The following is a 10,861-nucleotide window of genomic DNA, read 5'->3' as shown; positions in this document are numbered from 1 at the left end:
AGGCTGACTGGGAGATAGCCTGCCTGGCATACAACTGGAAGTGTCCCGTGCTGACAAATGACAGTGACTTTTATGTCTTTGACCTTCCAGGTGAATGTGAAAGCAGCTGTGTCAATTCATGACTCAATTTTTAGGCTGCATGGCGGCAAAGTGGTTTGCGCTCTCGTCCTGGTTTAAATCCCGGCTGGCTTTTTTCTGTGTGGAGTTTGCATGTTCTTTTCATGCATGTGTGGGTTTTTCCGCTCCGGCTTCCTCCCACAGTCCTAAAACATGCCCCATAGGTAAATTGATGACTCTCAATTGTCTCTAGGTATGAATGCGAGTGGGGTTGTGCAACAGACATGGTGACCTGTTCTGGGTGTACCCGGTTCAAGTAGTTTAGTTTAGTTTAAGGTTAGTTTAAAGACCCACTCTGATGAAAATCGTGTATTTGGTGTTTTTAACATGTCCTTGTGCCATTTTTCTGATGATGGACGACGTTTATAAAGAAAATGACGCTGAAAATTGCATTTCTGAGAATTTCTTTATTAAAATCGTTCTAAATCAGGCGCAGATAAAAGTTGTTGTATGAAAAAGAGCTTATCTGTGACGTAGAAAATACGCTGCACCAGCCACAAGCTCCCTGCCCTGAGCTCTCAGCTTCTCAGGGGAAGGGGGGCAAATCGCTCTTCGCCACAACTCGTTTCCACAACTCCCAGGCAAATATGTAATGAACTACTTCCGCTCAGAAACTTTGTCCTAGAAAACGACACAGCTTTTTAGGTTAAAAACAGCATAATCACAAAATACCACTGGGTACACTTGAAAATAGATCCAAAGATGATCGGAGTGCGTTTAAATCTTTTTTTTTAAACCAGCTGTTTCTATTTTTTTTTTTTTTTTGCTTGTAATATGAGCTGTTTCTAGCGATGACCTTTTACATGCTGTCTGTGTCCTTTGCTTTCTCATGTTAGCTGGTTACCTGCCACTTCATTATTGCCAGTGGACCAACGTCAATGGAAAACCATCTCGATGCTACATATCAGCTCGCCACCACACCACCAACAGCCTTTGTCGCTGGTTTGGTGGTATGAACTGGGAGCTGTTACCACTGTGTGCAGTTCTTACTGGTAATGACTACGCAACTCCTAAGGGACTGAGATGCTGCTTTCTCTGATAAACTCTCACGCAGGCAGCAGTGGCGGAAGACGTACAGGTGGATCATCTAGTTCTCGCATCGAGGGTCTCCTCATTTGGCTGTCCTCTTTTTCCAACGTGGCAGAGGCTCTTGAAGAGGTGAGCAGGGTTATGGGGGAGGAAGGCAGTGGAAGAAAGAGAGGAAAGAACACTGAAAAAACTGGAAAAGTGGGGGTTTTCGATTTACAAATACTAAATATGAACAAATTATGTTAATCTTCGAAACATAATATAATCTTGAAAATCACACATAATTCTTGCTGTGTTACCTTTATATATTTAAATCATGTTGACAAAACATGAAATAGTTATGCTTGATCCTTTGCCCCTTAAATTTGGATAAGTAAACCCCATATGTCAAGAAGCATTCCAGGAGGAGAAACTTTGCAGTCAGCCATTTTAGAGAAGCTGCATGGCTGGAGGAACTTGTTAAAGGTAAGTTAATTTACTCTAATTTAAGGAAATGAAACTGCGTTAATTTATCATTAGCGTTGTTTTTCACGGGGAAGAGCTTTGTAATCCACTTTTGTCGTATTTATCAAAGTTAAGGCTCTGCGCCCCACTTTTGTCCCTGTCAGGCGCAGCCCTCGACGGCAGGTAGGGGGAGGTGTGCACGGTATGTTGGACTTCCACGTCGCAGGCAGATTCAGCTGTAAACGCGGTGATTTCCAATGATGTGCGGGGAAGAGTGGTGAGTAGTTATGCCGTGGGAATTCGCTTTTGACAAAGGGGGCAGTGGGCGCTCGCGGGCACGGCGTTTTTTTTTCTTTCACACACAGGGGCAACGTTTTGCCAGGGGGGTTCATCGTCAGTGGATTTCTTTTTGCTAGTAAAGTTCCGCGTTGTGGAGACCACAATTGAAGGAAAGTGTGAGAAGCTATCATTACTATTGTCATTATTTAGCTTTTCCATACCGTTTCACCCATGAGCTAGCTTAAAGGACGGCATTACTTCCATCAGCACACTTCTGTCTGAGTCAGCTGTCAATCATTCTCCGTGCGCGTCTCGTGCACAGAATGCGTTCAGTTTGTCCAGTTTACTTAAGTCTTCGGTTTCAATCAGAGTTTTGTTTTCATTCTATGACGCTGAACTTATTTTTCTATGGAAATTTTAGCTTTGAGAGTTTAAAATGGAGTGAAAATATTCATGTCCTTATGGAACAAGTGTATAATTTATAATGTGTAGTAAAATTTTACAGCCTTATAAAACGTCTGTAATCGTACTTCACAGATTCCCCCGTATTTTGTGATAAATTAATATGGGAATCCTTTACATGGGTGGGGGGATTAGCTACTCCCGATATGCTACCTTTAGAGCAGGGGTCGGGAACCTTTTTGGCCAAGAGAGCCATAAACGCCACATATTTTGAAATGTAATTTCGAAAGAGCCAGACAATAATGTAGCGTCCCTTTCCCACACTGAGGCACGGAGACTTAACCTCTTTTAAGGTTCTTTATTCGGGTTACTGCAGACCACAACAAACGCAGTACAATCAATTCAGCAACTCCTGAATCTCTCCCGCCGAGATGAGAGCGCTTCTCCCAACTTTATATTCCCCTGCTCCCGCTGCAGCCCTCCCATTTCCCTTATTCGGCCCATAGCTGAACCCCATTGGTCCAAACTACCTAACAACAGGCTGAGCGACAGAACTGAGGGCCAATCAGATCACTGCTTGATGCGTTCAATGAACTCCAGAACTTTTAATGCGGCCCAACAGCCATCCAACTCAGACCGCGACAATATGTTTAAAACTAAAAATACAAGTGAATGTGTGCATTTGATTTAATTTCAACATTTTTAAAGTACAATAAGTCTGTGGATTCTTTTTAATAACATTGTTATGCTGTTGCTAATAAATGATGAGTATTTCTCGTGGTAGTTTTGCTGATGGTCTAGTCTGGTTGATACGTGGTGAGTTTCTGCTTCACGCAGGCGTTGAGACTTTAAACGTGATCGTAGGTCTGACTGTTCTGTAGATGTGAGACAGACTGATCACATGCAGATACGGAGCCAAACACACACTCACACGCTGCAGTGAGTGACAGGCAGCGGGTTTTACGTTTTTACAATCCCTGCGCGATTCACCTGCTGCCTGTCCCCACAACACCTCAGCCTCACCCTCTGCTTTCTTCCTCACACATCCCGTCCCCGCATCTGCGCGCTCTTTCTCAGAAACGGGAGCGCGCAGTTTTAGGCACGGCAATTCACAGGTTTCCGGCTGGTACAAACTCTGTGAAATAATGGATAATAGTAACTGATAGCGCTGGCGCAGATTTTTCTCTCTAAGCACCGCTACTACTGCGCGCCTTTGGCATCGCATCGCGCCCGAGAAGGACTGGTCTAATGAAAAAAAAAGTATAATTAAAGATTTGTCTGCGAGCCACATGTGACCATCAAAAGAGCCATATATGGCTCGCGGCCATAGGTTCCCGACCCCTGCTTTAGAGTTTACAGTTTCCATTTCAAACTTCGCGGTTTCTCATTAAGCGCGGTTTGAATTCTGTGAGGGGAGGGGTGAGGTGGGGGTCAAATGTACTTTCTGGTCTAATTTCTTCAGAATATTTTTGCAGCTATTGATTTCAAACCAATGCATGTTTAGTTAGTAAAATGATACAACAATGCTATGGAAGTGTCACTCTACATTTATTTGAAATTTAACATGAAACTCATAAATCTCTCTCCTGATTACAGAGCTCATCGCACACTACCAACTGTCCTCCCTGATGCTGGGGTCCATGCTCCAGTCTTCACTGAGTCAGGTGGGTCCCCCTCACCATGCATTTACCATATAGTATTGGAATTATTGTCTCCTGGATTGTAATCAAATCGAATCGGGAGGTAATCAAGATTGCCAGCCCTACTCTTTACACACACCTTTTATGCAGAAAGATACATACATTATAAATAATGAAATTGATGGTTGATCAGTTATCCCACCATCTCTGTTAACATGACACTAAGAATATTATGATTTTGTTAACACAGTAACTATAACATTTATTGATGAGCCAATGGTAAGAATTGTATTTTTCTGAGGTTTGCATGTGAATTTAAAAATTTCTGACTTTGTATTTCAGACTGCTGACCTTCTCGCCAATATATGCAAGTGCAGGGGTTTATTCAAAGTACAGGTGAGTCGTGTAATCTAGACTTTCTAACTTATCTTCAAATGCTAACTGTATACACAAATATTGTCTGTGTTCTTTAGAATGAAGACAATGCAGCAATCCAGGAGGCAATTGAGGACACCACGGTGGGAATTTCCCTCCTAATGGAATGTGGCAGTGGTGGGGAAGAGGACATTCTCGTGGTCCACATCTCCCAGGCTGTGGTGGTCAACCCACCAAGTGTCAGAGTGGCAGTTGCCATGCTGCTTGGCCTTATTTACAACATAAATCTGGATTACCCTCCTCATCTCAGAAACACCTTTGAGGTAAATCAAAAAAACTGTATTAGAGTTGTAGGGCAAAGTTGTGTTTCAGGCTTTAAGATCTGACCTCTTTGAATAAAATGACCTTAAAATAGTTAAGTTTTCCTATAGAGGGGAATCCAGCTGCTTGCTTTGGCTCTTTTTGTTATCTTCTGTTTAATGAAAAATAGCAAGCCCCTTTTATTTTGATTTGTAATTTTTGCTTCCCTGTTAACCCTTTTTTTCTATATATCAGCTTCTACTGCAGAAAAGCAAGAAAGAGCAACTCAAGGAAGAGGTGGAGGCAATCCATTTGGGAGAACTAAAGGAGGAAGAGGGCAGGGAGGCAGCGGTCAGTCCGGCACTGAACAGATGGGCTTTAGGGCAGCAAGTACAGAAGTGATTTTGGTTGAAGAGTAGGACCGTTTGGACGTAAACCTGAAAAGAAAACAAGTGGAGGCATGCAACCCCAGGAAGCATGCACATGTAAACAAACTCTGCCAGGTGAACATTTGATTACTCTCATTCACTGTAACTGAGAACTGGAAAGGAAGTACCAAACAGGAAGTACCTGCTAAAATCCAAGAAGCCAAAATCCCATAGCGAAATAAACAGCTATTACTTAGTCGTTATGTTTGTCACCATTTTGCTCCGATGCCTTGTTTTACACATTCTTTGTAATCATTTTTTTCATGATAATTTTTCTTTTGTGAAATTAATTTCAGTTATAAACTGACCAATCTGATGCCTCAGTAAAAGTATTTGGTCTCATGTCAAATATGCGAAACATTTGACAGATTCCGTGTGGGCCACTTTCAAGTGGTAGGAGTGTGGTCTTCCAACAAGCTCACCCCTGATTGGCGAGAGTGGTTGCCATAGAAACAATGACTCACCCCGACTGGGACCAATCACTACTTCTGTCATGTGGCTCCAGCATGGTGGCGTCTGTATCGTGAAACAATTAAGACTGAAAAAAGTGGAAGTAAGGGATTTTCTATGGGTGACATCACGCTCACTCTGTCCAGTTCTCTTTTACAGTCAATGATTACTACCCAATTAGTTGTAGGTCAAAGAAATGACACATGGTTTTGCTTTATGCGATTGTGCTCATTCTCGTTTGATCAAGGGGCCTGAGGCTGAGCGGCTCGGTGGCCTGTTGGATGTTCTGGTCGTGAACGACTCCGTCCTGGCTCCTGTTCCTGCCCACCTGCGGCTGGCAATGGCAGTCACGGGAAGCAGTACCACCACCTTCACAAAACGTGCTGCAGGCTTTGGTTCTGGGCATGATCTTTGGTGAGCTGTCACTAAATAGCCAGTCTGGAGCTCCTCAACACCGCCATGCTGGTTAGTTAAGCCAATTTTGTTCTTTTAAGTTTCAAATTTACTTGCAATTTATCTTCCATAAGTGAAAACAGGCAAAAGACTTTTATGAACTGTATATGCCAGCCCCACAGCATAACTGTACTGCACAGCGAAATCTAATAAATCGACAACGAGTGAGACCAGGGGAGAGACGAGGAGTTGATTTTGGGGCAGCCCACAGTAACACCAGACAGTTGCATTCCTTCTTATTGTTCATTTTGTACATTTTTTTTAAATATAAGGATGTAGTATACTCTACTATTTTCATGTTGTATCATATTTTTACATAAGAAAAAAATATTCACAGGGGCTATCAAGTGTGGCATTCGAATAGCTTGACACAAGGCAGGATGGATCCATGCTTTGATGTTGTTGACGCCAAATTCTGATGCTACCATCCAAATGTCCCCTAATAATTAATGAATGATGCTGTAACGGGGGATCGGGGGAGACAAGGACCAGGAGCAGGAAGAAAAGACACCGATCCAAAATCCAAGTAGAGGGCTTTAATGCCAAGAGCTAAACCAACTCGAAAAGGAGTATAGGAAGAAAACGATCTGTCACAGCACCTCAGAAACTTGATCCTGAAATAGAATAAAATGATAATGAATCAAATGAAACACACCTGTGATTCTCTCAGGACCTCAAGAAGGGGAGGACCTCCAGGAGAGATCACAGCAGAACAAAAGTCAGGCCTTCACATGACAGATGCCTGATAAAGTGGCCAGTGAGTGTAGATTTGTCAATCTAGTGAGCATTGATGTACACTGATTTTTCACAGAGACTTCTGGGAAATTTCCATGGCACTGGATTTTGGAATTGTAGATTTGAACACCTGAAAAAAACACCTTATTCAGACATAACAAAGATGGGGTTTGGAACAGTTAACGGTATAAAAAAAGTGTATGTTTTAAGATAACGGATTACAATAGGATATATCTATTAGAATAGTGACAGAGATGTATTTTAATCTCTTTAATAACTTGACTAGCTTTTTATCCCTCCTCAGGATTTTCAGTGGTTCTTTGGTACATGGCCTCCTGATGTACCTGAAAGGTGGCAAGCCTGCAGAGTCGCTGCTAACTGAGGGGTCATTCTGCTGGATGATGTGAGGAACTGCAACATCAGAGCGAATCCTCGCTCTTCAGCATCCAACAAGAGAGGAAGAGGCAGAAGAGGACGACAGAGAGGTGGAAGAGGGGCTCTTGGTGGGGGTAGAGGTGGAGAAGAGATCAGCAACAGGTTTGCTCTCCTGATGAGTGAAGAGGAAGATGATAATTAAACCTTGCGCTATCTTAGATGACCCCACCCTTACATTGATATATGTATATCAGTATTTCCTTAAAAATTGTTCTTAGTGTGCCAAAGGTAATATATTCACATATGTATGGAATAGTTTAGTATGAAAGGCTTAAAGAATGATATAGGCCACTTTTAGAAAGTACTTTTATCCACATCAACATCTCTCTCTCTTCTTCCCTTCTTTCCTTTTCCGTCCGGTCCAACACCAAAGATTTTCAAACATGGTTGAAATTAATAAAGTTTGGCCTCAATTACAAAAGGGGTTTATTCAGTCATGCCTTTGGTTTGTCAGAAGATTAATAACCCCTCTTGTTAAAATAAAATATGTCCAACACAAGAGGCCCTCAGCTCTCGTCTGTCTGCCCAGCTGTTGGACAGGACAAGTAAAAAAAAAAAAAAAAGAAAGTACTTTTATCCAAAGTAGATACAGAACAAGTGAAAACAGTCACTGCATTTTAGAGGAAGAGTTTAAAAACGTTTTTTTTTTATTAATTTCACCCAAAGTATTTGTTTTGTCTTGTTTACATGAAAGATGCACTTATAATCAATGCAAACCCAACTATGAGTTTTGCCATATAGCAGGAGTGTCAAACTCATTTTCACCGAGGGCCACATCAGCATAGTGGCTGTCCTCAAAGGGCCAGATATAACTTATACATGTAACTAAATGTAATGAAAAATAAATGTAACTACTCCTTAATGTTCAAAAACTCATTATTTATTTACCATAACTTTTTAAAGTGACAATTACAGTTGCATAAAAAAACAAATGTGTTCTCATTACTCTAGCATAAATCCTTTTACATTTGATTCTGTCAGGTTATATGGACAGTGTTTAAGTCCTATCATATAGTTTCCCCATCCGATATTTCAAGTCCAATTCCCCGCTTATGAATAAATACACACCAATTTTTATTTTAAAAAAATAAACACTTTTATGCTCTTGCGTGCCACATAAAATGACATGTGGGACCACATTTGGCCCCGGGGCCCTGAGTTTGACACGTGCCATATAGCAATCATTCGCGGCTGAACATTTTATAAAATGCAATTTAGTTGTCTTTGTATGGAATTTTTAAAATTGTAAAACAAGTCAAATCTCTACATGTGCATCCTTGATACTGAAATATCTACACATTTCAATGAAAAGCAAAGAGGAGAACATTAACATTGTTTTATCAAGTAGTGTTTTTTCACTTTTTCAATAAATCAGTGAAATGTTTTCCCACAATTACTTCAACCACAAGATCTAAACAATTCTGGAAAATGTAACATTTAAGAAATAAATATACTACTGTACAGGTAAACTTTTTTTTTTACAATAAAACAATGACACGAAGACGATACTAAAATATAAAGCCAAGCCACTAAAAATCTTCTTTTAGTTCTGTGAGGTTGAGGCAGTCGAGGCAGATGAGGTGGAGGATGCAGCAGATGTAGTAGGCTGTGAGTCTATCAGGTCAACGTCTTCCGGTTTAACCTCTGGTGTTGAAGGGTTAATGTCATTTTTGCTGGTAATCTTATTTCCTAGAGGTAACTAGTAACAGCATAACATTTATAAATACAAACCTATCAGTTGCGATAGTCTTGCTTTTTGCAGCATGCTGTGTTCTGCATCCTGATTGGCTGTAGACCCTCGTCAAACAAGTGTTTCTGTGCCCCACCCGTTTACCTCTCAACGGTTTCACGCCCTCTTGAACTCTCTCTTCAAAGTTCTTTTCAACTTTCCCTTAAGGTACTTGTCGACTATCGGTCTCGTGCCGGTATTTAGCCTTAGATGGAGTTTACCACCCGCTTTAGCCTGCATTCCCAAACAACCCGACTCCAAGAAGCCGGACCCCGGTGCTTACTGAATAAGTTCAGTTTGATAATTTTACATAAATGTTCGATTACGATCAAATCTTTGTTTTTATTCCACAGTACAGGAGTGAGTGACCACGGGAGCATTTCGGGCAGGCAACTCAGGCAGGCGTTTACTACGGTCTCTCCCCTAGGGTGGTTCAGTTAATCAAACTCACCTGTTCAGCATCCTATTTAAGTCCAGGTGTGGAAGTTGTTTATCCTTCTTTACTGCAGCACTGTGTTCTTCGGAATGTGAAATGGCAATTATAAAGGAACGTTAAATGCTAACTAAGAGGAATGTGAAATGTTTACCTAAAGGAAAGAGAATGTCAAACAAAGAATGTGAACGCAAATGAAAAGATGTGAAATAAATATTTTATTGCATGAGTTGTCTGACTGAAATATTATTATACAATATGCAGCTCTGTATTATGGTTATATTTCTGGCTAAAACATGTTTGCTTAGTTCCGGAGAGCTACATTTTTTATAATTTTTTTCCATCTTATCTTTCATTACTTTCATTAATGAAAGATAAGACCTGAAAACACAATGGGCCAAGGCCGTTTAAGCAGCCTAGCTCTGCTAGCCTTTGAGAGGACACTGGTCAAGTCAGTTAAAAAGACTCCTAGCTGGTACGACAGGGTCACAGACCATTTTCTTGAAAAGGAAAGGGCAGAATTTACTTTTAAATAAATAGACAATTTTATGATGTAGGCCGAAAATGAGCTTCCCCTCTCTGACAGACCAGTAGCCACCACTGGAGTGGATGGATGGACAGACAGACAGATATAGACAGACGGACAGGTAAAAATTTTGATATTAGAAATAAATATTTACTAAACATATAAAAATTGGTCTGTACAGGCCGTTTACAAATAATGTGCTGCACTGTGATGTGCTGTTGTATGTGAGAAACACCACAAATATATAAGAAGAGCAAAAGCTGTTTTGTTGCTTGAATATTATTTCATCAAGTTGTTCTCTTCCTTGTATGGGTTACTTTTGAATTTCATGTAACTGTCAGCTAAAGAGAAAGTAGAGCTGTCACTTCACTTGAGCTCATTAGCTCCACTAAAAATCAAGACATGGCACTGTCAAATGCAGGAACTGATTGTTTTCATGTTTTTTCTGGAACGGGCACAGTCAAGAAGAAACAAGAAAAACTTGCACAAAGATGCCAGCTATCATTGAAGGAAACAGGGTTGGAGGGGAGCAAGGGAAGCACGTTTGGGTGGAAAGTCATTCCTTCCATAAGTTGGAAAAAGAAGCTGCTGAAAAAAACCTCCCATGATTGTGCAACAACATAAAATAATGGGTTCCTGTTGTAATTTGGAGGGAAATACACAGTTAATTGTCAGTTATTCTTTGGGACGGATGAATTAGCTAAAAGAATTTCTAGATAAATGTGGACGTATAACATTTGTGTGCCTAGAAAGATGGACCTTTTTTTTTACTTTGAAAGATTCTTTCCATCAAATCTGTGATAAAAAATCTTTTATAAAAAGTTTCCTTTGTCTTCGTTTTTATAGACCCCTTGGATATTTGATGTGCCACATTTTACGCATATGGCACAGATGAGAATCGCCCATGCATGTTTATACGTGGAAAAAGTGAGAAAAGTTGTGGTCTTTACTTGAAATTTTCACAGTTGTATCACAAATGAATCATGCCAAAACCACAGAAGAATGACTAAACCAAACATGTATCAAGGTAGAACATGAACAAAGTGTGATTATCGCACTTTTTACATGCAATTCATTAGTGATTCG

The 10,861-nt window shown here is 40.7% G+C and overlaps 1 long non-coding RNA gene across 3 annotated transcripts; it reads left to right on the top strand.

Moving 5' to 3' along the window:
* The first annotated feature begins 858 nt into the window (after positions 1 to 858).
* On the top strand, positions 859 to 9,478 carry LOC111946328. Of its 3 annotated transcripts, none has more exons than XR_002872007.1 (9): positions 859 to 1,611; positions 1,755 to 1,867; positions 3,868 to 3,935; positions 4,254 to 4,307; positions 4,385 to 4,609; positions 4,842 to 5,089; positions 5,712 to 6,674; positions 6,957 to 7,189; positions 9,170 to 9,478. It is a non-coding gene; the product is annotated as an uncharacterized LOC111946328 (long non-coding RNA). The 3 variants fall into 3 exon arrangements; XR_002872008.1 differs by lacking the exon at positions 9,170 to 9,478 and having other exon boundaries at positions 860 to 1,611; positions 5,712 to 5,929; positions 6,588 to 6,674; positions 6,957 to 7,903; XR_002872009.1 differs by lacking the exon at positions 9,170 to 9,478 and having other exon boundaries at positions 860 to 1,611; positions 5,712 to 5,929; positions 6,957 to 7,903.
* The last annotated feature ends 1,383 nt before the right edge of the window (positions 9,479 to 10,861 follow it).

Source organism: Oryzias latipes, chromosome 18, assembly GCF_002234675.1.
Source record: "Oryzias latipes chromosome 18, ASM223467v1".
Lineage (NCBI taxonomy): Eukaryota > Metazoa > Chordata > Actinopteri > Beloniformes > Adrianichthyidae > Oryzias > Oryzias latipes.
This window is presented reverse-complemented; position numbering and strand designations above follow the sequence as displayed.